The sequence below is a fragment of the Thermobia domestica genome, chromosome 2 (assembly GCF_964235325.1).
Source record: "Thermobia domestica chromosome 2, izTheDome1.hap1.1, whole genome shotgun sequence".
Classification (NCBI taxonomy): domain Eukaryota; kingdom Metazoa; phylum Arthropoda; class Insecta; order Zygentoma; family Lepismatidae; genus Thermobia; species Thermobia domestica.
Window position 1 is genome coordinate 364,399,474 of NC_137455.1, and position 25,212 is coordinate 364,424,685.

Sequence of the window (25,212 nt, forward strand, 5' to 3'; positions counted from 1 at the left end):
AATAGCACTCATGCGCCATTCTGCTGAAATTGTTATCGTTCGACGGATACGTCGTCTTCTGCCGTGCAAGTAATGTGCATTTGAACACTCTCCTATTATTAGGGTCACAGAGATAATACTGTGTTATCTCTGTGACAGATATTACAGATATTAATAATACTGTGTTGTTAGTATATCCACTGCCCACCCTTCCGTTACTCTGCACAATAACTCTTGATCGGAACCGAATTTCTGAATTTTGTATTAAAAAGCTAGAAAAATTATCTCAGATGAGTTTTTAATGGAGTCAATATCATAATTGACGCTGTTCTGGGCAGAAAAGAGCGCGTTGAAAACCAGAAGACATCAGTTCCAGCTGATCATTCCTATCTTTCTCTTGACGCTGTTCTGGTCAGAAAAGAGCACGTTGAACACCAGAAGACATCAGTTCTAACTTTCTCTTCACGCTGTTCTGGGCAGAAAAGAGCACGTTGAACACCAGAAGACATCAGTTCTACCTTTCTCTTCACGCTGTTCTGAGCAGAAAAGAGCACGTTGAAAACCAGAAGACATCATTTCCAGCTGATCATTCCTACCTTTCTCTTCACGCTGTTCTAGTCAGAAAAGATCGCGTTGAAAACCAGAAGACGTCAGTTACAGCTGATCATTCCTACCTTTCTCTTGACGCTGTTCTGGTCAGAAAAGAGCACGTTGAACACCAGAAGACATCAGTTCTAACTTTCTCTTCACGCTGTTCTGGGCAGAAAAGAGCACGTTGAACACCAGAAGACATCAGTTCTACCTTTCTCTTCACGCTGTTCTGGGCAGAAAAGAGCACGTTGAAAACCAGAAGACATCAGTTCTAACTTTTTCTTCACGCTGTTCTGGGCAGAAAAGAGCGCGTTGAAAACCAGAAGACGTCAGTTCCAGCTGATCATTCCTACCTTTCTCTTGACGCTGTTCTGGTCAGAAAAGAGCACGTTGAACACCAGAAGACATCAGTTCTAACTTTCTCTTCACACTGTTCTAGTCAGAAAAGATCGCGTTGAAAACCAGAAGACGTCAGTTCCAGCTGATCATTCCTACCTTTCTCTTGACGCTGTTCTGGTCAGAAAAGAGCACGTTGAACACCAGAAGACATCAGTTCTAACTTTCTCTTCACGCTGTTCTGGGCAGAAAAGAGCACGTTGAACACCAGAAGACATCAGTTCTACCTTTCTCTTCACGCTGTTCTGGGCAGAAAAGAGCGCGTTGAAAACCAGAAGACATCAGTTCCAGCTGATCATTCCTACCTTTCTCTTGACGCTGTTCTGGTCAGAAAAGAGCACGTTGAACACCAGAAGACATCAGCTCTAACTTTCTCTTCACGCTGTTCTGGGCAGAAAAGAGCACGTTGAACACCAGAAGACATCAGTTCTACCTTTCTCTTCACGCTGTTCTGAGCAGAAAAGAGCACGTTGAAAACCAGAAGACATCATTTCCAGCTGATCATTCCTACCTTTCTCTTCACGCTGTTCTAGTCAGAAAAGATCGCGTTGAAAACCAGAAGACGTCAGTTCCAGCGGATCATTCCTACCTTTCTCTTGACGCTGTTCTGGTCAGAAAAGAGCACGTTGAATACCAGAAGTCATCAGTTCTACCTTTCTCTTCACGCTGTTCTGAGCAGAAAAGATCGCGTTGAAAACCAGAAGACATCAGTTCCAGCTGATCATTCCTACTTTTCTCTTCACGCGGTTCTGGTCAGAAAAGAGCACGTTGAAAACCAGAAGACATCATTTCCAGGTGATCATTCCTACATTTCTCTTCACAATGTTCAGGGCAGAAAAGAGCACGTTGAACACCAGAAATGATCAGTTCCAGCTGATCATTCCTACCTTTCTCTTCACGCTGTTCAGGGCAGAAAAGAGCACGTTGAAAACCAGAAGACGTCAGTTCCAGCTGATCATTCCTACATTTCTCTTCACGCTGTTCAGGGCAGAAAAGAGCACGTTGAACACCAGAAGACATCAGTTCCAGCTGATCATTCCTACATTTCTCTTCACGCTGTTCAGGGCAGAAAAGAGCACGTTTAACACCAGAAGACATCAGTTCCAGCTGATCATTCCTACATTTCTCTTCACGCGGTTCTGGTCAGAAAAGAGCACGTTGAAAACCAGAAGACATCATTTCCAGGTGATCATTCCTACATTTCTCTTCACAATGTTCAGGGCAGAAAAGAGCACGTTGAACACCAGAAATGATCAGTTCCAGCTGATCATTCCTACCTTTCTCTTCACGCTGTTCAGGGCAGAAAAGAGCACGTTGAAAACCAGAAGACGTCAGTTCCAGCTGATCATTCCTACATTTCTCTTCACGCTGTTCAGGGCAGAAAAGAGCACGTTGAACACCAGAAGACATCAGTTCCAGCTGATCATTCCTACCTTTCTCTTCACGCTGTTCAGGGCAGAAAAGAGCACGTTGAAAACCAGAAGACGTCAGTTCCAGCTGATCATTCCTACATTTCTCTTCACGCTGTTCAGGGCAGAAAAGAGCACGTTGAACACCAGAAGACATCAGTTCCAGCTGATCATTCCTACCTTTCTCTTCACGCTGTTTTGGTCAGAAGAGACTCCCTAACCTTAACTCTGCGCTGCACTGAGTAGGAGATATTGCCTATCTCCGCACTGCACTGTGCAGGAGACATCAATCCGCCACCGCGTGCTTCGGACAGAAGGTTCCTTTTGTCTCCGCACTGCACTGAGCAGGAGACGCCAAGCCATCTCCGCGCTGCCAAGGGCAAGAGGTCCAACTTCACTGATAAACAGCTATTGTTTATAGGAAACTACTTATTTATATCATAGTGAACAAAGAACTTATATGCAACTTTTTTAATAAAAAGGTGAAGCAAAAGAAAAAAACCCTTGTACCGCCCCCACTATACATTATATTATTGAACGTCAAATCTAAGTTCATTCAACTCCTCCGCAGAATTTACAGAAATTAAATTAATACTCATGTGTGCAGATGTGGTACAACATGCGTTCATCCTCTCCCAAGATGTCATTGCTTTCATAAGAAAATGTACTGCCACTGTCCTGCGAGCGAAAAGATATTTTAGTTGATCAGTGTATTTCACATATATACTAAACAAGCTATCAACTTTCGTGTCAAATTTACCCAAGATGATAGGGCAAGGTCTGTAGATCGTAAATTATTTTTTTTACATGATTGTTGTTATTTAAGGAAAGGACAAGTGATAAAGTAAGAAGACCTCGATTATTGTTATTTAAGTGAAGAACGACAAATTGATAAAGTGGAAAGACGGCTGATGAGCATTTTTAATGTTCCGTTTCTCACTCTCACGCTACGTGAGGCTTACTTCAGTGTATCTAAACTCAGATTAAAACTTCAAACTTTCCCTCTTTCCTACGACACTAATGTGAGGTCATGTATTTCTATTCACTGTGAAAATATAGTCGTCTGAAATCCACCAATATTTTGTATCAACACTGTATACAGACAAGAAGTGTTTGAAAATTAGCGTTCTTCTGATGCCGCTAAGGAAGGCAGTAAGCAAATGTAGCGAAATCTCCAGAATACGAAAACCAATTTCACAATACGGACTTTTGTTTCTTGTATCGGCAAAAATATGTGTTTTTTACTTGTATATGAACCCTCTCTCTCACAAACATTCTCAAATACGGTCACAGATACTGTCTTCTTATCCTCCTTTCCCCAGCATGTTAGTAATCTTTTCATAACGGACAGAAAATATCTCAAGTTCATATGTAATTGTCATAGAAGATATTTTATGGAATATAAAAACAAATCTGTGATAAAGTACAGCACAGCAAATTTCGAATAGAAACCAATTTCCATACGATGTGTACTGTACACAATTACTATGCCCTTTCTAAAAGAAATGCATAAATTACCATGATTGGTGAGTTCTATCTACGCAGTATTCAATAATAATGTTTCATGTTCTTATAATATTACTTTCATTTTTCGTAAAGTCTGTATGCGAAATTGAGGGATGTTTTACAGTGTATGACATGTACTTCAGAAAAAAAATTACTTCACATAAATTGGTATAATTCACAGTACAAGTTGATATAAACATATATCCATTGATGGTTTTGTTTCTTCATAGAGGGTAGTCCTCCAGCATTCCCATATGAGTTTTAGTACTGAGTATGGAGTTTCGATATTAGCCAATAAAAGTTCCTCGTAAATTAAGTTAAAATTGAGAAATCTAATTTAGCATAAACTACTTTACTATACGTTATAAGGCATATTGTAATATCTCGTCACAAATAGTAAGCCCCATACTAAAGGGTTGAAAGACGTACAACAAAATTAAGATATTTCGGTGAAATAGTTACTGTTATTCTGATTCAACCCATTATCTTTCGGGTGTCATTTTCGTATGTGCGTGCTGTAATACCAGGTTTTCATTTACTGTTAAAAGATTGTCTAGACCGTGAGGATAGCATACACTTTACTGATTTAAAAAAGAGCATTATGGGACATTCAGACTGGAAAAAGGAAATTTCGATGCTGCTTCTTAAAGATGCTGCTTCAGGTTGGGAACACTGTCCGGAGATCAAAGACAAAGTTTTCATCTTTTCTTTTCCGATCTCGAAGTTGCCAATTGTTTATTGTCAAAACAAGCAAACACGTGTGTCATAATTGAACACGTGTGTTGACAATTGTTTATCGTCAAAACAAACACATGGCTCCCTTAGGTCTGCCATCTACTGAGACAAAACTTTTTTTCTGTCACTAAGGTGCTGTCACCTAAAGGAGAAATGCTGTAACTAACTTGTTACATTGATCCACTAAAAAATTTCATCATCTCCAGGATTAATACGACCCTTAATAAGGGATACGTTTTCATGACATCCACATGGTTGTCACTGGTATTTTGCAATGGAGTATTTTATGACATCAACATGGATGTCACTGGTATTTTGCAATGGAGTATTTTATGGCATCCGTATGGATGTCACTGGTATTTTGCAGCGGAGTATTTTATTACATCCATATGGATGTCACTGGTCTTTTGCAGCAGAGTATTTTATTACATCCATATGGATGTCACTGGTATTTTGCAACGGAGTATTTTATGACATCCATATAGATGTCACTGGTATTTTGCAATGGAGTGTTTTATGACATCCATATGGATGTCACTGGTATTTTGCAATGGAGTGTTTTATGACATCCAGATGGATGTCACTGGTATTTTGCAGCGTAGTATTTTATGATATCCATATGGATGTCACTGGTATTTTGTAATGGAGTACTTTATGATATCAATATGGATGTCACTGGTATTTTGCAGCGGAGTATTTTATGATATCCATATGGATGTCACTGGAAGTCAAGGGTATAAACTGTATTGTGTCACTGGCAACAAATATTTTCGTAAGGTCTGCACAAATTACCTGTATCATATTTTTTCATTAATGAGACATCATTTTAAGGAAATTGACAGGCTTAAGACGATTAAACCTTTTCGTGAGTAACAATTTTCACCTTTTTTTTGTGTGTGTGTGTGTGCGTGAAACAATCTTTATGAGCATTGAGTTGAAATATTCCATTTCTAGTATAGAGTTAGTGTTGGTTTCCTAAAGTAAATATTTATGAAGAGAATGAAATGATGTCTCTCAGTGAAGAAAACCCGCCAGAGCTTATGCTCTAAGAAGATGATAATTGTAACATAATTGTTAGTTACAATTGATGGCTTTTAGATTAAGTGAAAGTAATTAGTAATTTCATGAGGATCATTAGCGAGTAGATTACATTTATTCTCGGTACTGAGATATTCATAACTTGTACCAAAAACATTTGCGTTGGTCTCTCAACTGAGAAACACATGACATAACAAGGGAACACAACATATACAGTTCTCATTCTCAACACAGCACACAACAGGAAATCGTTGTAAATGTGTATGTCCAGGAACGATAGCTTTGCACCTGTGACGCCATCTAAGGCTAGCAACTTTCCGTTCCAAGTGCCAATATTTTCGAGCGAAGAGACTTTTACGTTTGACAGTTATTTCCTTTGTGTTCTAAAAGTAGGACAAAGAATGGAGCAATTACCTGGTAGACCCATCTTATGTTTTCTCAAGCCAGAGTAAATACGTATGAATTAAAATTAATGCTCAAATTATCAAGAAAAAAATAATTCCCTATATGTTATATCCTAACTAGGTACACTCATGTCCAAAATGATTGTCGCATATCTATAACTGTCTTCTTGTAAGAATATAATTTGATAATGATTTGCAGGGTAGTTTTAAGGTTAAAGTATACGACAGCTACTTTCCGTTTGGGAAGGAGGGGAAACGTCATACTTTTAGGAATTATTCATTGACTATCAAGGATGGTAAAAAGTAGGTAATATAGCGACTTTGATTTACTTACTGAGTGATTCGAAAATAAAACCTGGGTTCGCCTCTCGTTGTGTTTTGAAGTTTCTGTATTTTTCTTGACGACTAGCGCGTTTCAGATGTTTGATATTACGTCAATTATGCAACTTCTACATGTAGGTGGCGACAGCTGTGGAGCACATGTGCCGGTTCTGCCTCTTACCTAGGGAATTTGACCACCTTGGCACGAGTGATTAGGCTTATAATAGTATCTGGGAAGAGATTGAAGATAAGATAAAATGGCAGCAGGTGGTGTAGTTATTAAAATGCCGGCTTGTGAGGGCTGTACGCTGTCTGAGTATTACGTGGTCGAAATCACGACTAAAGAGCACAAAGAGGATACGATACATTTGTTGCAGGAGCATGGCGTACTTCCTATAGGTAAGTTGTGTTCTAAATGTTGTAGGGATGCGGTTTTTTGTAGAGAAAGGAACGTGTTTCGCTGTCAAAAAACACGTTTCATTGGAAATTCGAGGAGGAAGACGAAATGCCGTTTTTCCTCCTCGCTTTTCACGGGAACGTTTTTTTGTAGGGCTAAGCTCGATTTTTTAACGGTGGTGCGCCTTATGGGTTATTGGTGTTTGAATAGCCGTCCAAACATCAGTAATGCTACTATGAATCTGAATATTTGCAGAAAAACATGTGTTGATTGGTTTAGCTTCTGTCGTGAAGTTTGCGTTTGCTGGGCTATGGATTCCTCTACTAAACTTGGTGGTCCAGGGATAACAGTTCAGATAGACGAATCCAAGTTCGGAAAACGGAAAAATCACTGTGGTCGTGTGATCGATGGCACGTGGGTTTTTGGAGGTGACGAGGTTGGTTCTGGCAATGTATTCATGTGTGTCGTGAAGAACAGAAGTGCTGAAGAGCTAATAGGTGTTCTTCGAGAGTGGGTAAAACCTGGTACAATCATTCATAGCGACTGCTGGAAGTCATATGATAGGTTGGCTGAGGTGGGATTTCAGCACTTCACAGTGAATCATAGCCTGAATTTCGTAGATCCCGTTACTGGCGCTCATACGCAAAATATCGAGCGGTTGTGGCGAGACGCGAAGGACAGCATTCCGAGATATTTGAACAAAACACACCATTTCGTCGGACATCTGGCCTCCTTTCTTTTCAAGAAAAAGTATCCCCTCACAACTCGGTTTCACAACTTTCTGTTGGAAGTCGCTAGAATATATCCTCCAACCATTTGAGGTATGTGAAAATGAATGCTTCCTGGCCGTTATTCTATTTTTCGTTGCATTTCTGAATTTTGCCCTTGTACTGTCTAGTGTCCTTGTACTTATGTGAAAATGAGTGCTTCCTGGCCGTTATTCTCTTTTTCATTGCATTTCTCAATATTGCCCTTGTACTTAATATATATGTTTGTCTAGTGCCCTTGTACTCAATGTATGACTATGTGTGGGGGATTGAACTCATATCGCATGTCTCGTGCAAGTGGATACTTCTTACTGTTGTACTACCTACAAAATGATTGTATTTGATGTATAAGTTGTAATAGAACACATAACAAACCGAGAACACGCTGTATTCAGACTCCATGTTGGAGTGTGAACACAACATGATCTGGGTTTGTTGTGTGTTCTATTACCACTTGTAGATCATATAAAATCATTTCTGTAGGTAGTACAACAGTAAGAAGTATGCACGTGCACAGGAGATGAGAAGTAGCTGTTGTAAACTATTACCAGTTTTAATACTGATAATACGTGTATAAACGGGAAATGTATATTTGTGGTAAATTTCATAGAAAAATAATTATAAATACGAAAATTAGAACGAGTAAAACAAAATGTTGCTAAACGGACAAGAAAGTTTTATTTTCGTTTTATTGTTCTTATTTACTGCTCTTTTTGACAAGAAATTTGCCACATACATGTCTTTGCAGATTATACATATACTAGCATTGTAAGAAATATCGGGCGAATTCGTTATCAAATTATATTCCTACAACAACATATTTATAGACATGTGACAATAATTTTGGACATCAGTGTACCTTTTCTTGTCCCTTCTTTAGCATGGGAGACCCTAATTCGGTTCTCGGCTGAACTCATTTGGTTCGAATATCACATTGGACTGTAGGTCCACTGCTGCTGAAAAAGATACTAACTCAAATCTAACAACTTGTATGTGAAAAAGAAAATGCGGTGTAGTACTGTATATCCAGCTCAGTTACTCCGTAATCAATTAAACGTTTCTGATTAAGTCAGCTGTTATCCTATTATTGTCATTAACTTTCAATTTCGATCTTTACATTTCGAACAGCATTTCGAATGGATTGATTGTTCTTGTTCTATAACCAAACTTGTGGTTTTATAATAGGAATGCCGCAGCCATAAGCCATGTCGACTATTACTCTATGACTGTTAAATAGTAAAAATTAGTGTAAATTAAAATTGTTATACACTTTGTCAGGATCACAACCGGAGTTGCAATAAAATGGCGCTGGCAAAGAGTCCGAAGTCGCAAGTGTTAGACTGTTTGTCTGATAGCTAACTTTTCATGGCAGTAAAAATTATTAACACTAGAAATGTCCACACTCTTTAAAATTGGAAACAATCATAAATTGAACTAAAAAGAACACATGTAAAATATATATATATATATATAATATTGTATCAAACTGGAGTTCAAGACAGGTCTGGTTATCACGACGCCATGTTGTCTCGAACCCAAAAATGGATTGATTGCTTATGAACACAACAAATGGTATTAGATAGATAAAGCTATGTTGCTAACATGATAATTGTTTCCATTAATAATAATAATAATAATAATAATAATAATAATAATAATAATAATAATAATATAAAAACAAGTAGAAACATCTAATAGCATCAGAAAAGTTGTTTTTCGCACTGGGAGAATGTGTTTTAGTTTGGACTTTAAGGTGTTAATTTGGATTTAAACGGCATCGGAAGTGTCACTGCTCTTCTCAGCAACCCCGAAAACTATGAATTCGTTACTAATATTGATCATTTATTTATATATATATATATATATATATATATATATATATATATATATATATATATATATATATATATATACTGTAAATTCAGGACCTGATTTAGGGGGGTGCAAAGGTGCACGTGCACCACCACACCCTTCGTAGTAAATATACACTACCTAAAGTGAGAAGTTAGCAGTGAGTTTTGCAAAATCAATAGTTTCAGTCAATTTTCTGATGGTTGAAAGAAAAGCACTCATCGAGAGCAGATACTTAGCATTTCCATGGTAACCCCTCATTCACACCACAGATGTTTAAAGGCATTTAAAAAACTTAAATTTAATTCAAATATACTGGGTGTTATTTGGTGCACCCCCCTCAGAAAATCCTGGATCCGGCCCTGTATATATGTATAAAAGTTGGACCGTCAAAGTGATATGACAAGAAACTCCGTCAGGCTCGAACCTCATCTATATTGAAAATTTGATCGAGATCGGTCACGTGGTTCAAGATTTATTAAGTCACAAATGTAGTCACTTTAATTTTTTATATATAGACTAGCAGCGTTCACCCCGCTTCGCTGCGGTCACCCCGGAACGCAATAAACTTTGTTACTTAGATAATTTTTACTTTTTCGCTTTCAATGCAGTAAATGTTAACATTATATCGCCTGTCATTTATGTTAACCCGCCGAGTGACACGGTCATGCGGGTTGCATATAAATACGTTTATTTTTACCTATGATGAACTAACAAAGGATTTGTACGTTATGGACACTTGAATGGTCAATTATCTCAAGACACTGGTAATTAAAAATTAAAGTGATATGATAAAAACCATCTAGGGTCCAAATCCTAATAACCCCCCAAAAATGAAAGAAATTGGTTCAGCCGTATTAGCGTGATGAGGGAACAAAGGATTTGTACGTTCTCTTTTATATATAAGATATGATGCCACAATTAATCCATAGAATAACGGTAGTCAAACAGCAGCCCTTTGGACGGATCTGTTCCGTGAGTATGTTTCATTCTGTCTGCGAACAAAAGTAAATTGTTTGTTGCTTTTTTAACTATCAATATGTGTAATACAGAAAAAGTGTAGCTGAGTATTATAATATACCTGACTTTAGACTTGACTTTTAACCTCAAGAACTAGATTTTCTTTAACCTTTTGGTTATCAAGCTCATTCTGCAATGTAAGGTTGTTGATATATTAACAAGGGCAACTTTAAAAAAAAAATCCAAATTTCAAATAGTTTCTTTGAAATATCCCTAGTTTAAGCCCTAGATGATATAGCAACGCGTGAAGCAACAAACAAGATAAGCATAATAGAACAGATATTCAGAAAATGTGTGTAACTTACGCACATTCAGTGTACCGTTGCCTCAGAGGGACAAGACAATGGCCTCAAAGGAGTGGCGGATGTAGTCCCGGGCCAGGGGGGCTAGGCCCTCCATTTTTTGAGTGACAAAAGTAATTTTTAGCTATTATTTATACATTTTTGGAAGTTTATAATAAACTCATGATATACCTACCATACCCTGGAGTCTGGCTGATCCCCCCAGTTTTTACCTTCTTGATCCGCCACTGCCTCCAAGTATGATTTTTGCTCCGGTGTGATGGCCCGCAGTGTGTTATAAATTGGCATCATCAAGTAAAGGATCATTCTCCACTGCAAATTTTGTATATAAATTTTGTATGTATATATATATATAGGCCCTATATATACGAGGCACGTCCAGAAAGTAAGTTCCGTTTCGTAATAAAATTAAATTGTGTACAGATACAGAAAAATTATGTATTGCACAAAATTCTACAACTCTTAAACTACTTTTCCACATAACTGCCGAAATTTTGCAGGCATTTGTCATAGCGTGGCACAAGGTTTTGTATACCTTCTTCATAGAAGTTTGCCGCCTGTGTCTTCAACCAGTTGGAAACAGTTTCTTTCAGCTCGTCGTCATTGTTGAAGTGTTGACCGCCAAGGAAAGACTTGAGATGTAAGAACAGATGAAAGTCGCTAGGAGCGAGGTCAGGCATTCAGCGCATTCAGAAAACGAATCACCGCTCTGATTTCACAAGCGGCGGGATTTTCAATCAACACCGACATTGTAAACAAGCACAACAAAGCGTACGTGACTGACAGCGATCTCCAAATGGCGCACGTTTCTTCTCCTTGATACAGAGCGTCTACCGCGCATGTGCGGAACTGCGATCACAGCGCTGCAGCGGAGATAAATTGAAACGGAACTTACTTTCTGGACGTGCTATGTATATATAGAGTTAATTCTTTAATTTTAACATTTCTTCGAAGATTTGATAAAAATGTGTAAAATAATTAATTAGGTTATAATCGAGTAGGAACATTAAAAATATTATCTATTGCGGTATTTACTCATATATAAAATAGTCTTTGTATGTACCAGGTCCATAAACTGAGTTTTATGAATGTGTCTGTAAAAATTGTTTGTTCACATGTTAAAACATTGAATATCTTTTTAAATATAAGTACCTCGTATAGTTCTAAGTTTTGCGCTACATTATTTACTTAAGGCCTCCTAGTATCAAAATCCGCCATATCCATTTCACTTAGTTTCGAGTAATCTTGCAAAAGGTGCAGTGAAGCTCCATATACAAGCGTAAAAAGTCCCATATATGAACTTTTTTTTTTTTTTAGTATGAAATATTAAGCTTTTACACAAAATTCTATTTCTATGGAATTTTTTTAGATGAAACATATAACAAGCGATATATAACTTAATTTCGGTAAAAAAAAAAAAATGGATTTGGCGGCTTTTGATACGTACTAGGCGCCTCTTCAATAAGTTTTATTTATTTTTACAAACTTCATATATACAGTGTATATATATAAAACAACTATAAAGCATATTTGTTATTTTTCAAACATTTTGTTATCTCCGATATGCTGTATGTTAGTTGCATTAATAATATCAAGCTAGTTCAAAAGCTTTAGGTAATATTAGAAAATAAATATGAATTTATTTCCTAATATTACCTTGCTTTAAAATTTTAGAAACAGGCTATCATTACATGGACTTCCATACGTAATTACTATACTTGTGTAATTAGCTATCATTATACCCGACAAAAACGTGGGCACACTTTGTATCAAGACACCCTCATATGCTTATTTTATGATCAAAATACTATTATAGATGCATTGATGGATATTAAAATAGGGTATCAAGAAATAGCCATCCGATTGATCCCAGATTTGCCAAATGTATAGAATATGTAAGGGAGCAAATTTATTGGCAATACAGTTCACATGCCTCGGCCATTCTCCTTTGAAACACTAAATATATCGAAGTCACCAGAGTCGCATTTCAGTAGTGACTGAAATACCAAGGCATATTGGCGTGGCGTGTCTCGGTATTAGTCAACAATGCCTCACAAACGAATGCTGTAACAATTCTAACAGGTTTTTAGGTTGATCGCTTAGAATTGTGACAAATCTCGTTTCCGGTTTACCTTTTCCTGCCATTGGTGTCTGTTTTAATGGAATGCTACGAAGGTGATACGAATATTGAATCGGTTGCTTTAGAAAAGTAATACACAACATCGTGCAGGGTCCCAACGACCACGTCGAATACAAACTGAAAGAGCAAACTTTTTGACTACATGGTTCCGTTGTTCTGACATTCACATAATGAACGCCGGAGTTCAAATTCGGTACTCCGGCTCAGCAAACATTTTAACGTCATCTGACGAGGCAAGCCTTATTTGAACAGTATAATTGCTTCGACTCTCTTTGACTGCCAACATAGGCATATGCAGCTCCTTATGATGTCAATGTTGCGCATAGAAAGCTGAATGACATGACTTACTCGTCAGGGTTAAAGGCTGCTCCTATCTGCAGCATCAAAATGGCTGCTCCGTGTCTAACGGTTGCCCGGAACTGTAACAATTGCATTTACCATTGACACATTGATCCAGCACCGAGCTTTGTGATTTGAGATTGTTTTCAGTTCAGTGCTCACTTGTGGAAAACACGCATTGAAAGGTCTTTGACTTGTCAACTTTATAACTAAGGATATTGGACATAATTGTGTATATGTCATGTATGGTGCAAATTTCGTATAGAATAATGCGCGACTGCACATGATACGCAAAAATGTCCTAAACTTCCTGGATAAAAACGATATTCGTCACTTTATTTCTCCGCGATAGAACACGTAACACATCTGTGCCCATTAATAAGGTTGGGCAATAAATCGGAGACGAAATTCTTGATCTACCCCAGGAGGACGTATTTTATCCTTTCTGTTTTACATCTAATCGCTGCCGTTCTGGGAGTCCAAGGTAGATTTATGTACTTCTAACTAACTAACAAGGAGGTTCAAAGTTGCGTTCACAAAAGCTCTCCACTGACTTCTATCCTTAGCCAACTGGATCTAGTTTCCAATTTGTATTCCTATTTCTGAGAGATCGATCTTATATTGTTCTACCATCTACACCTAGGTCTTCCCAATAGTCGTTTTCCGATTGGACTTTCAGTTAAAACTTCGAAAGCGTTCCTACTTTCATTCTGGCCACATGACCTGCCCACCTGAGCTCCCTAGACTTGATGTTTGAAAACGGTATAAATTACTGGTATGCAGTTCCAGAGTTCCTCGTTATGTACTCGTAGCCTCCATTTGGGGCTAGCTATCTCTTCTACTTCTTTGTGTTGCATTTTTATTTCCCAGCAGTGTACTATTATTTTCTAGCGAACATTATGAAGGTACAATGTCTCATTTTTTAACGCTTAAAGTGTAGGAAATCATTATGTATATAACTTCAAATATGAACACACACAAAAAGAATCTTTCTCAAACTAAATTCTACTTTTCCATTGAACAATAGAACGTACGGTACATAGAAGTTAAAGGAGATCTAAGAAGATTGACGAAAAGAGAAATTCTTTGCAAACGATATAAAGGAAGAGGGAGGGAATAAGAATGAAAAATAAAGCAAATAAAAAGAAGAAAATGGAGGAACTATTTTCCCTTTTAAATTTTCCGTTTCGCCTCCAGAAACGAGAGAAAAAGAAATAAGGACAGGAAAAATTCTCTTTACTATGGATTATTGATTCCCCACAATTCTTGTTTTGCTCTCTCGTTCTTTCTTTCTTTCTTTCCCATTTTTCTCTCTATTTCTTTCGTCTTCTTTCCTTCATTCTTATCACAAGCCTTTGATCGAACTTCTACTGATTGCATTCCATTGGATCAACCCATTCACTCCCAAAGTATACGTACGGCAAAAGACTCGAAGAAGTTCGATCACTAAACTTTCCTTCGACTGAGAATGTTTGGCAAAACTTTGGTTTCTGCCAAACGCTGAACGTCATACAAAATTTTCCAATATGTTCTTTAAAATGTGTAAATACGAAAACATTTGTATATGTGGTGGGATTATAAATTTTCTTTTTTAAATCGGCATATTATTCTACTAAGATGGCAACTAGGGCCAAGAGCTGAATGGTATTAACCAGGTTATAGCATACGCTTGTTGAGTAAATAGGGGATGATACAAGAAAAATACAAAGAAATGCAGAAGTCTTATTAAACGCTTGCAGGGACATGGGTTTAGAAGTAAATGAAGAGAAAACTAAATACTGTACATGGAAGTTCCCGCGGGATCGTAATACTGAAAATTATGGACTGCGTTAAAATATCAAACAACACTATTGATAAAGTGGATACTTTCAAATGTCTAGGATCAGTATTAACAGAACAAAACCCAAGAAGAAGGAAGAAATTAAATGTCTAATAAAAGCAGGGAATTCGTGTTATTATTCAGTTCAAAATATGTCATCGTCGAGAATTCAGTCAAAGAATATGAAGCTTCGTTTAAATATATATATATAAAAAAAATGAAATGAAATCTTTAAGTTTTACGTCCACGGTTATGCCGGTGAGGCTGAAGGAGACGGTGATGATGAGATATGAGGAAAATGGTGGAATGAAGAAAGTGGGAGGAAACGGGAGAACCACGAGAAAACCTACGAGCACGGTGATATAAAACGATAATCATGCCTGTTGTTGTGTATGGTTACGAAACATGTTCGCTTACTCTGAGGGAAGAACGTAGATTTAAAGTACCTGAGAACAAGATCATGAGGCGAATATTTAAACCCAAGAGGAACGGGAATGGATAATGGTGGATACTTCATAACTAGGAACTACATAATTTATATCATTTACCAAACATTACTAGGGTCATCAAATCTAGGAGGCTCAGGTGGACAAGTCGTGTAGCTATAGGATGGAAGAAAGTAGGAACGCTTTCAAACTGAGATCCAATCCGCAAACGATCATTAGGAAGACCTAAGCTCAAGTGGAAGGACAAGATTAAGCTGGATCACGTAAAAATAGGAATACAAAGTAGAAACTGGATCCAGTTGGCCAAGCATAGAGTCAGTGGAGAACTTTTGGGAATGCCACATTGAACCTTCGGGTTCCATAGGTCATGGTAAATCTTCACTGTATACTAATATATGGGAAGGAACTTGTGAGCGTACTACGAAGGAATGCACTTTGCCTTGATCGTGTGTTTCTGTCAAAGTAATTAAATACCGGTATGTTTCATTTTGTACTACTTCTTCTGTCAATCATCTCTCGATTGGTTTGACAAAGTTTTCGACTGTTCTATATATTAAGCCATATTTTTAGTTTCTTTGTAGATTTGTTCATATCTTGTGTTATTTCTCCTATATTTCAATGGTGGCCTTTCTTTGGTATCTTTTCTCGTATCTGGAAAGTCCATGTTGTAATTGTTCCGTCTCTGAATGTATCCAACCATTCTGTCTCTCTATAGCCATCATTATAATACTTATTTTTCCTTCTATCTGCTCTACTGCTCTTTCATTTGATATCTTAGTTATACATGTCATTTTCAGCATTCTTCTTAAGACTCCTAATCACTGCGAAATTAAAATTCCGCTAAATTTACATTAATTGTGTGATATCTTCAAATAGATAAAAGATAATCGAAATGTGGAACAAGAGCGCCCTAGATAATATTATTTTGCATGACGTACCGTTATCACGAGTCACCTGGTAGCTTTACGTTTGCAGCCATTTATAAACGCGAAAATAAATGACGATTTTCTAAATGGCTGGAAATCGATAGCAGATAAGTGAGTCGTGATAACGGTATCTCATGTAAAATAATATTATCTAGGGAGCTCTTGTTCCACATTTCGATTATCTTTTATATATTTGAAGATATCACATAAACGCTGTAACATTAGCGGTATTGTAATTTTGCCGTGATCGGGCCTCTTAAACACTACATTTCAAGGATTCCTGGAGGGAGGGACATGGTGGTTCAGTGAATGCCAGTGGTGAGTGTAGCCGAGTGGTCTGAGGCGTTAGGGTAACGATCGTGAAGTGAAGCTCATTGAGGAGTTTCGAATCCCTCTATAGTAGCAAGGATGGAATTTTAACTGTCCTCGATTTTTCTGTGTTCGTGTCCCTGTCAAATCTAGTAGTTCTGAAAAGTGGTGGAAGTAGAAAATAATTCAGAAAGTTTTTTTTTAAATGAGTGGTAGAGCACCTACCTATGGTGCATGGGGTCCCCGGGGTCGACTCCCTGACAAGTAAGTTTATCGTGGACCTCATTGTATCCGTGGGTTACTCCTTTTCTTCCCACATTCTCATTCTACTAATTCCTCCATTATTCACTAGCTTTCATCATCCGTCTACTTATCCTAAAAGGCATAATCGTGGGACGTTAAATATTTTATTTCATTTTCATTTTGAATTGCTCGGAAATTTGTCGTATTTCATGGAATTCACTTTTATACAGGCCTGTAGCCAGCCCAAAAATGAAAGTGGGCTGGCTGAGGTTAGGAGGGCGATGCAACCATATTATAGTTCATTTGCCAGTCTACCATGAAAATTTTAGGGGGCAGCCAAAATTTAGGGGGGCGGCCCCCTAGACCCCCTGGATACGGACCTGCTTTTATAGCCTTGAAATTAGCAATAAGTATATTTTTTCTCTACTGCTGTTCTTTCTACTTGTCACGCTTTAGAGAAACTCATAAACGTCATCAGAAGAATAATAAAAAGTCCTTTCGGCATCAGAAAATAATATATTACGTGATGCCAAACAGAATAATTTCTGAACTTCACTTCATTGAACGTGTAGCGTATATTTTAACGTTAACATTGATGTTCTATAAGCATATATAGGCAGACGCTATATGTATGAGTGTCAGAGAGAAATAGAAATGAAAAGGTTTTCCTAATGCAGAAACATTCCCTTTGTATTTTCCAGACGAATAGTGAAGTGTGCTTCATACACTCATGGGTGAATACTCGCTTCATCCCCATTAAGCTTACATGGCATAGAAGTAGTCAATGACTGGAAAAAAAAAATATAGGAACGGCTTAATTACAAGTGGGAGATCAGTGCCAAGCGAATAAAATTTTTAAACGGGAACTAGGTACTACTATTATCCACGCGAAAGCCATTCTCAATTTTGTGCTTTAGCCAAAAAGAATTATGAATTCTGACTAATGAGAAAACTCCTCTTTGCTTTTTGTTGGATCATTCACTCTCTTACTTCCTCTCTCCCCCGCAAACCCTTTTCCTATTTCTCCACTTTGAGATTTTTGAATATACATGTATGCTACGTCATCGTTTGTGCTTCGTTCTGTGATCTCGTCGATTCTCTCCTATTTCCAAATTCCGCACAATAAATCAGTTTTATTCAAAGCAGGCTTGCCAATCTTACAATAATTTATCGTGATATATGATAATTTAAGTCTTAATGCTATAAACCAGGGGTGGCCACACTGGTGCACTTCAGGAGCTACAATAAATCTGTCAAAATATTGCGGGAGCCGCAGGTATATTTATATCTGATGGCAAGGTGATACAACTTTGATTGGCGTAAGAAACGTTAAAACTTGACTTTTAGGTCAGTCCATGCTAAGTGATCCAGAAAAAAGGAAAATTGCCGCTCGACCTTTTCCAAAAATCTATTTTTTTTTTTTCAGAAGCGTTGAGTCGATATAAGAATACTTCAAAAACCACAATTAATTATTTTTTTACACATCTCATGGCGACGCAGCGGCTGCCGCCACTTTGCGTTTTCTCGATTTTAAGCGTTTACGTTGTTATGAATATCTCAGCATGTATTTGTCCTACCAAATTGAAAATTGCTGAACGTCTTCAACTTGTGCACAGCTAGAACTTTGGTCTCTTAAAACTACTTGAAAGGGGTGTATTCACGGCCTACAGTAGCAACATTTTTGAACATTGAAGACATGTTTGGGAAGAGGAAGCAACTGACGTAGAGGTCTGAATTTGTGAGTGCACGTAGTCTCCAAAGGCCTGAGAAAAAAACGTATATTTGGGGAATTATGCCAATACGGCATATTTCACTGTTCAATATCTCCAATGGGTCTTAGTATACCATAACACACAACAAAGCGCACTTTGTGTTTTTGAGCAGAAGGGGGTCAAAGTATTAAGGAATAATGTCATTCTAGGAGGTGTTTTGTTGACAAATTCAACTGGAAATTCGATGTTGTGACGTAAAATAAAGTAGGATGAATGGTTAGTCCAGTCAAGGTTCTCAAGCGTGTTTCTTTCCCATAGTTGTGACTCACAGTCTTATCACACCCACAGCAGCACTGGTGAAAAATGCTGCTATCAGTAGAAGGCGAGAAAAGTCAAAATACAAACTTGACAAAAAGTCTGTAAGTACTTATTGCTCTTGCTGCTTGCTATATCAATGATAATCAATCATGTTCATTATTGTTTTAACTGTCAACTAATGCAGGAGACTGTTGTCCTTTCATCTTATCTACATTCTCCAGTCAGTGTTTACAGCGGGTGAGTGTTCCAAATTGTACTCCAAAGGTGTGCTTGACTGAGGACAGTTTAAACGTAATGGTTTGGGCCCATTAGTTACCCTAAAATGTCACATAACAAAATAAGACTATCTCCAACATCTGGAAGGTGTTGTAAAGCCCTTAATGGAAGACTACATTCGGGATCGCAATGGGATCTACCTGGACAACAACGTGACACAACATCGGTACAAAGGCTGATCAACAGTGGCTTACGGACAACAGTGGGTTGTTTGGACATCTAAATTGGCCTGCAAAAAGCCCGGATGTGAGCCCGATTGAAAATCTGTGGGATGAGTTGAAAATCTAGCTACGCCTTCTTCACCGGTTGCCAAGGAATTTAACAGAACTGGGCGCAGCTAGTGTTGTCAAAGGCTCAAGCGGCTTAGCTCAGACTCAGTCGCCACCGAGCCGAAGTGAGCCGAGCCAACAGTTCACTCAACGGAACCGGCTCGAGCCGATGGTTTACCTGGGGCGAGACGAACCGAGCCAATGGCTCATTCTAATCGAATCGGCTCCAGCTGTTGGCTCAATTGAACCGAGCTGGTTTACATCACTACAGGAACTTATCCCAACAGTACTCCTTTTCAGACTTTTAAGTAATATGTGTAGGACATTTGGATAAAATTGCTCCAAGTTTTCCAGACTTATGTTGAAACACACACACACACATACATTATATATATATATATATATACAGATAAGAAAGGGCTCGAGCGGCTTTTCTCACGGCTCAGTCACCACCGAACCGAACCATGAAGTGAGCCGAGCCAACAGCTCACCCAGCCGAGCCAGCTCAGTTGCGCTGAACCGAGCCGAGCCAAAGTGATATGACACACTCCAACCGAGCCAGCTCGAGTCGATGGCTTACCTGAGCCGAGCTGAACCGAGCCAATGGCTTATTCCAATGGAACCGGCACGAGCTGTTGGCTCAGTTGAACAAGGCCGAGCCGAGCCGCGGTTCGAACTGAGCTGGTTGCCATCAATAGAAGCAGCAGCTCATCAGACATGAGGGTAAATATCGCCCTCGATAATTCCCACGACCTTACTGCATCACTTCCACGGCGCGTGGAAACTATATTCCAAGCGAAGGGTGGAAGTTGTAAGTAATAAGTAAAGATATGTGACAAGTCATCCAGCCAGTGTGTTTATAACAGATGATATGACATATACAAGAACCAACAGTACGTATAGATTTTTCTTCTTCGTAAATGCGTCTTTCCCCATTTCTACTTTTGTTAGCCCTCCACTCTATTCTAGTGTAGAGCTTCCAAACGTCGCACTTTAACCGGGACAGTCAAGGATTTACATCATCTGCCCCTCCAAAAATTGTTCGGAACTCGAAATATTCCGATTTTCCAGAGATATAACAAATCCTGCTTTTATTAGTCATCGAGACTCAACTAATAGAAATAATTTATTTTCTATCACTCAGTTTTGGTCAGTATTAATTTATTACTTAAATAATTAGGATATTTCATTAAAAAGGAAGTGCATAGTCATTAGCATACTGTAAATTTTCAAAAGACGTCCCGGTTTTTTAGTGTAATTTTTTGTAAGGTGTGCCGGTCTTTTAATCTGAAAATCTGAGAACCTTATTCTAGTGGCTACTGTATGTGTCTTTGTTGCACAAGGTCTTGCGTTCGATTTCCGATCACAGGCAATTGAAATTTGATCTCATAATCGTGGTTCTGATTATGTAGCCTCAATTCTAAACAAAAACAAAGAAACAAATTATCCACGATCCTATTTCATCTTTGCACTTCATATCCTTACAACTATAGCCCTTTCATACATAACAACAGAGTTGCGCCACCGAAGTGCGCCACTAGGATCAACGGGAGTATAAACCACGGAACTGATAGAAGACACCGAAATCTTCTTTGTTTCTTTCTGTTTTTCTTTCAACACCCACGTATTTCTTCGGCACTGTGATGGAGTTGCCAGGACAAAATGAATATATAGAAATTACTAGCAGCTACGTTACTAGGCTATACCAAATGAAAGTAAAATGAAATCTTTCCGTTTAACGTCACACGCATACGCCCTTTAGATTAAGGGAGACGATCATTAAAGCAAAATATTGATTATGAAAGAATTAGTGGAATAAGAATGTGGGAGGGAACAGGGTACCCCGGGAAAACAAACAAATACAATGTTTCCACCACACACTTACTAGGTCGGGGATCGAACCAGGGAAGGCACGCACCCGAGGTAAGCGCTGTACTACTAAGTCACCGTCCTCCATACTATGGTTTGAATTAAAGCCATATTTCAAATACAGCCTAGTAGCCTGTGTCCTGGCAACCCCGTTACACTAAAGCGAAAATACGTGGGTGCTGAAGCAGAGAAAAAAACAGACAAAACAAAAAGGTATCGATGTCTGCTATCAGTTGCTTGATTTATATTACTGTTAATACTGGTGGCGCAACTCAGTTGCTGTGTATGAAAGGGCTATAACACTTCACAAAACAAATACATTTAAATAAAGGAAGAAATCATTATTCTCACACCATTTAGATTCCCGTCTATTAAAGAAAATAAATGTTATACCTCACATAAAATGATTAGACAAAAAATGCAAAGATGGCGCTATTATTTTATATACGTAAGTTTTCCATAGATGGTTACGCCATCTCTTCTGTACTGTATACTTCAAGTTAAAGTGTGTTACTTTATTTAATTCTATCCACTTTCAGCGGTTACCAAGATTGAAGCAACTTTCAAGCAAAATTCAAGGCAACCTAGTTGAATAGGATTTTTTAAAAGCTTTTTTTGTTTTGTAAATGTCAAATACAAGTACGCAAGCCTGGAAAAGAAGCGAGAGTGCCGGGGGAGAGATGAGATAACGTCGACATTTTAGCCTTTGCTTGCACACCACGAAGCACTTTACATCGCCAGACCTCTTCCATTCTTTTTTATGTCTTAATATTATGCTTATACGACGTTGAATCAGGCTTTTGCTACGATCATTTCTCCCATATTGACCCTAAAACAATTTATGGGAAGGATAGCATCCAGATGTTACGCGCCTCCGATCTTCCATTTTTTACTAGCAGAGCGAGCGAACAATATTGAGAGCAGTCTTGAATTATGGGAACTTAATAATATGCAATTCAGGTGTAAAGAATTATGACTTTACAATGCAGACATCCTTCTATATATAGATAAACAAAGTAAATGTTAATCGCTGGCAATGAATTTAAATAATGATTACAAAAGATTGCTTTTCACAAAGAAAGTAGGCTCTCTTTATAGTCTATTACTAGTGCTGGCCGATTTTCAAATTCATATATTCGTATTGAGACCTACAAATTCTCGTAAATAAGATTGAATTTTCCGAGGACGTTAAAGCATTTAATAGGATTAAATCTTAATAGCATTATTTCTTTTCCTCTTTCCCCTCAAATAAATTGATTGGGTAATGTATTGTGCCTATCACAGTGGTTCTCAACCTTTCGTGCCTAACGCTCCCTTTGGTAAATGCGATTGTTTTGAGTCATGCGAGGGGGGGGAGGGCACGGTGGCTCAGTGGTAGAGCGCTTACCTCTGGTGCGTGGGGTCCGTGGTTCGATCCCTAGTGAAGTTTCCTCCCACTTTCTCAATCCACCAATTCACTTGCTTTAATCATCGTCTTCCTTAACATAACAGGCATAATCGTGGAACTTTGAACGCAAAGATTTCATTTCATTTCATAAGTCCATACGCCTGCTTGTTAACATCTTGATACACAATATTGTGAGTGGCGTGTAATATAGGTAATAACACGAGGGTTGTTGCAAAAGTTTTTGCAAACTACTACTAACAATGGTTCTAGTTTCCCACTATTATAAAATTCGAAAGTATAGATGTTTGTTTGTTTAAATTATCTTTGTTTGTTTAAGCTTATTCGTTTATTTTTTTACAACAGTTTGAAGAAGTAGCTCTGTGAGATTTTCATAATCACTTTTGGGCACTTTTTTTTATTTCAAACAGGGGCGGATCCACGACCGACTTCTGGGGGGGGGGTATCATAATGTTACTTTTAAGGGCTCCAAACTCTGGGATGGATTTTATTTATATATATAAAATAAGAAAGTTTCCTCTTCTGGAGGGGCATTGCCACGGGGGGCGAAGGGGGGCCGGGCCCCCTAAACTTTGGCTGGCCCCCATACACCGGGCCCACCCTAAATTTTTGGGCTGGCTACGGGCCTGCCCTGATTGCCCCCTTCCTGGATCCACCCCTGATTTCAAATGTAGTTAAACACCGAAACAATGTATCAAGAGATCTCATTTGGCACTTAGAGATGAACCACCATCTAACAGGACTGTGAAGAGTTCGTTTTCCGAATTTCAGAGTGGTCGCATATTTCTCATTGACAAATTTCGTAAAGGTCGTCCATTCACCTCTATTCTTGCAATCTTTCAGCTTTACGTCCCACGATTATGCTGACTAGGGTAAAGGAGACGGTGATGATGACAAAACAAATGCAATAAACTGGGAGGAAACCGGATAATCCCGAGAAAAATCCACGAATTCGACGTTTGTTCACCAGAAAGCCCACTTGGCGTGAGCTGGAATCGAGCCAGAGACCCCATGTACCAGTGCGCGGTGGCTCAGTGGTAGAGAGTTCACCTTCGGTGCTTGGGGTCCCTGGTTCGATCCCAGCTTTCGCCGCGTGGACTTTGTGGTGGACAAACACCGTGCTCGTGGGTTTTCTCATAGTTCTTCGTTTCCTCCCACTTTCTTCATTCCACCTTTTTACTCATCTCTCATCATCACCATCTCCTTTAGCCTAACCGGCATAACCGTAAAACTTAAAGATTTCATTTTCATTTTTTAATTTCTACGGACGGTTAATCCTCGACAGTTTTTACACCCTGTATATATTAGTGCAACCAGACTTTTGAGGGAGTCTATACGAAAATTTCCAATCGAAGTTACTGGTACGTGGTACACAGAAAGTCGATTTACCAATAATGGAGCATTAGAGAGAATGAGAATCAGAATTTTGTAGCCAAATAGAGTAGAAAATAGGAAACGAGTCTAGTGATCTGTAAGATCAGATAACGTCCAAGAGTTGAGATAGAAGATCTCCGATGCAATTCTATTTTTACCATCAGCGGTTTCTGATGATGGTTCACTTTCTTTTCTTTCTGATTTTTTTCTTTCTTTTTGTCCACGTAAAACACTTTAGTGAACCAACAGATTCAGAAAAGAACTTAATTTTTTTTATTATGGAATTACAGAAAACTTATTGGCTTAACTCACCCATTGATATCCAGCTGACAAATATTTTTTTTAATATTATAAAAGGACGATACTCGTAAAAATGCTTTGTTAATTCATCTAAAATAGTGTCCCCTGGGGCCGTGGTGGCTCAGTGGTAGAACCTTCACCTCTGGTGCACGGGGTTCTTGGTTCGATCCCAGATCGTTCCAATTGAGCTTTGTGGAGGACGAACATGGTGTGCGTGGGTTTTCTGGGGGTTCACTCGTCTCCTCCCACTTTCTTCATTCCACCATTTCTCATCATCAACGTCTCCTTTAGCCTAGCCAAAACAACCGTGGGACGTAAAACTTACAGATTTCATTTCATTTAAGCTAAACATCTTTAATTAATGCTCAACTTTTTATTTGATTTGATTTTCAGTTTAACGTCCCTTTCAACAGCAAGGCTATGTGAGACGTGACCCTACAGCATAACGTGGGATCCGAACCAAATGAGCTCCCGCAGGGAATCGAACACGGGGTTCCCACGCCAAGGGTGCGTGTGCTAACCGCTTAGCCACAAGGGAGCTCTAATGCTGAGTTTATTCTTAGAAAACCATTATATTGTGTTCTCTGTATAATTCCTGCGACAACATGCTTAATATCATCTCCACTGGTATACTGGAGAGTCCAAGCGTCTTTGATGCAGGAAGTCCCGGGTGTAATTCTCGGTGACAGAGCGTTAAATTTTTAAAACATTACGATGGTACGAATTACATCTTAAACTGTAGGACCACGAC

At 38.5% G+C, this 25,212-nt stretch overlaps 1 protein-coding gene across 1 annotated transcript in view; it reads left to right on the forward strand.

The window, feature by feature from the left end:
• Scp2 (Sarcoplasmic calcium-binding protein 2) overlaps window positions 1-25,212 on the forward strand; it is a 545,558-nt gene that overhangs the window by 373,900 nt on the left and 146,446 nt on the right. The gene's annotated exons all lie outside the window — the stretch shown is intronic.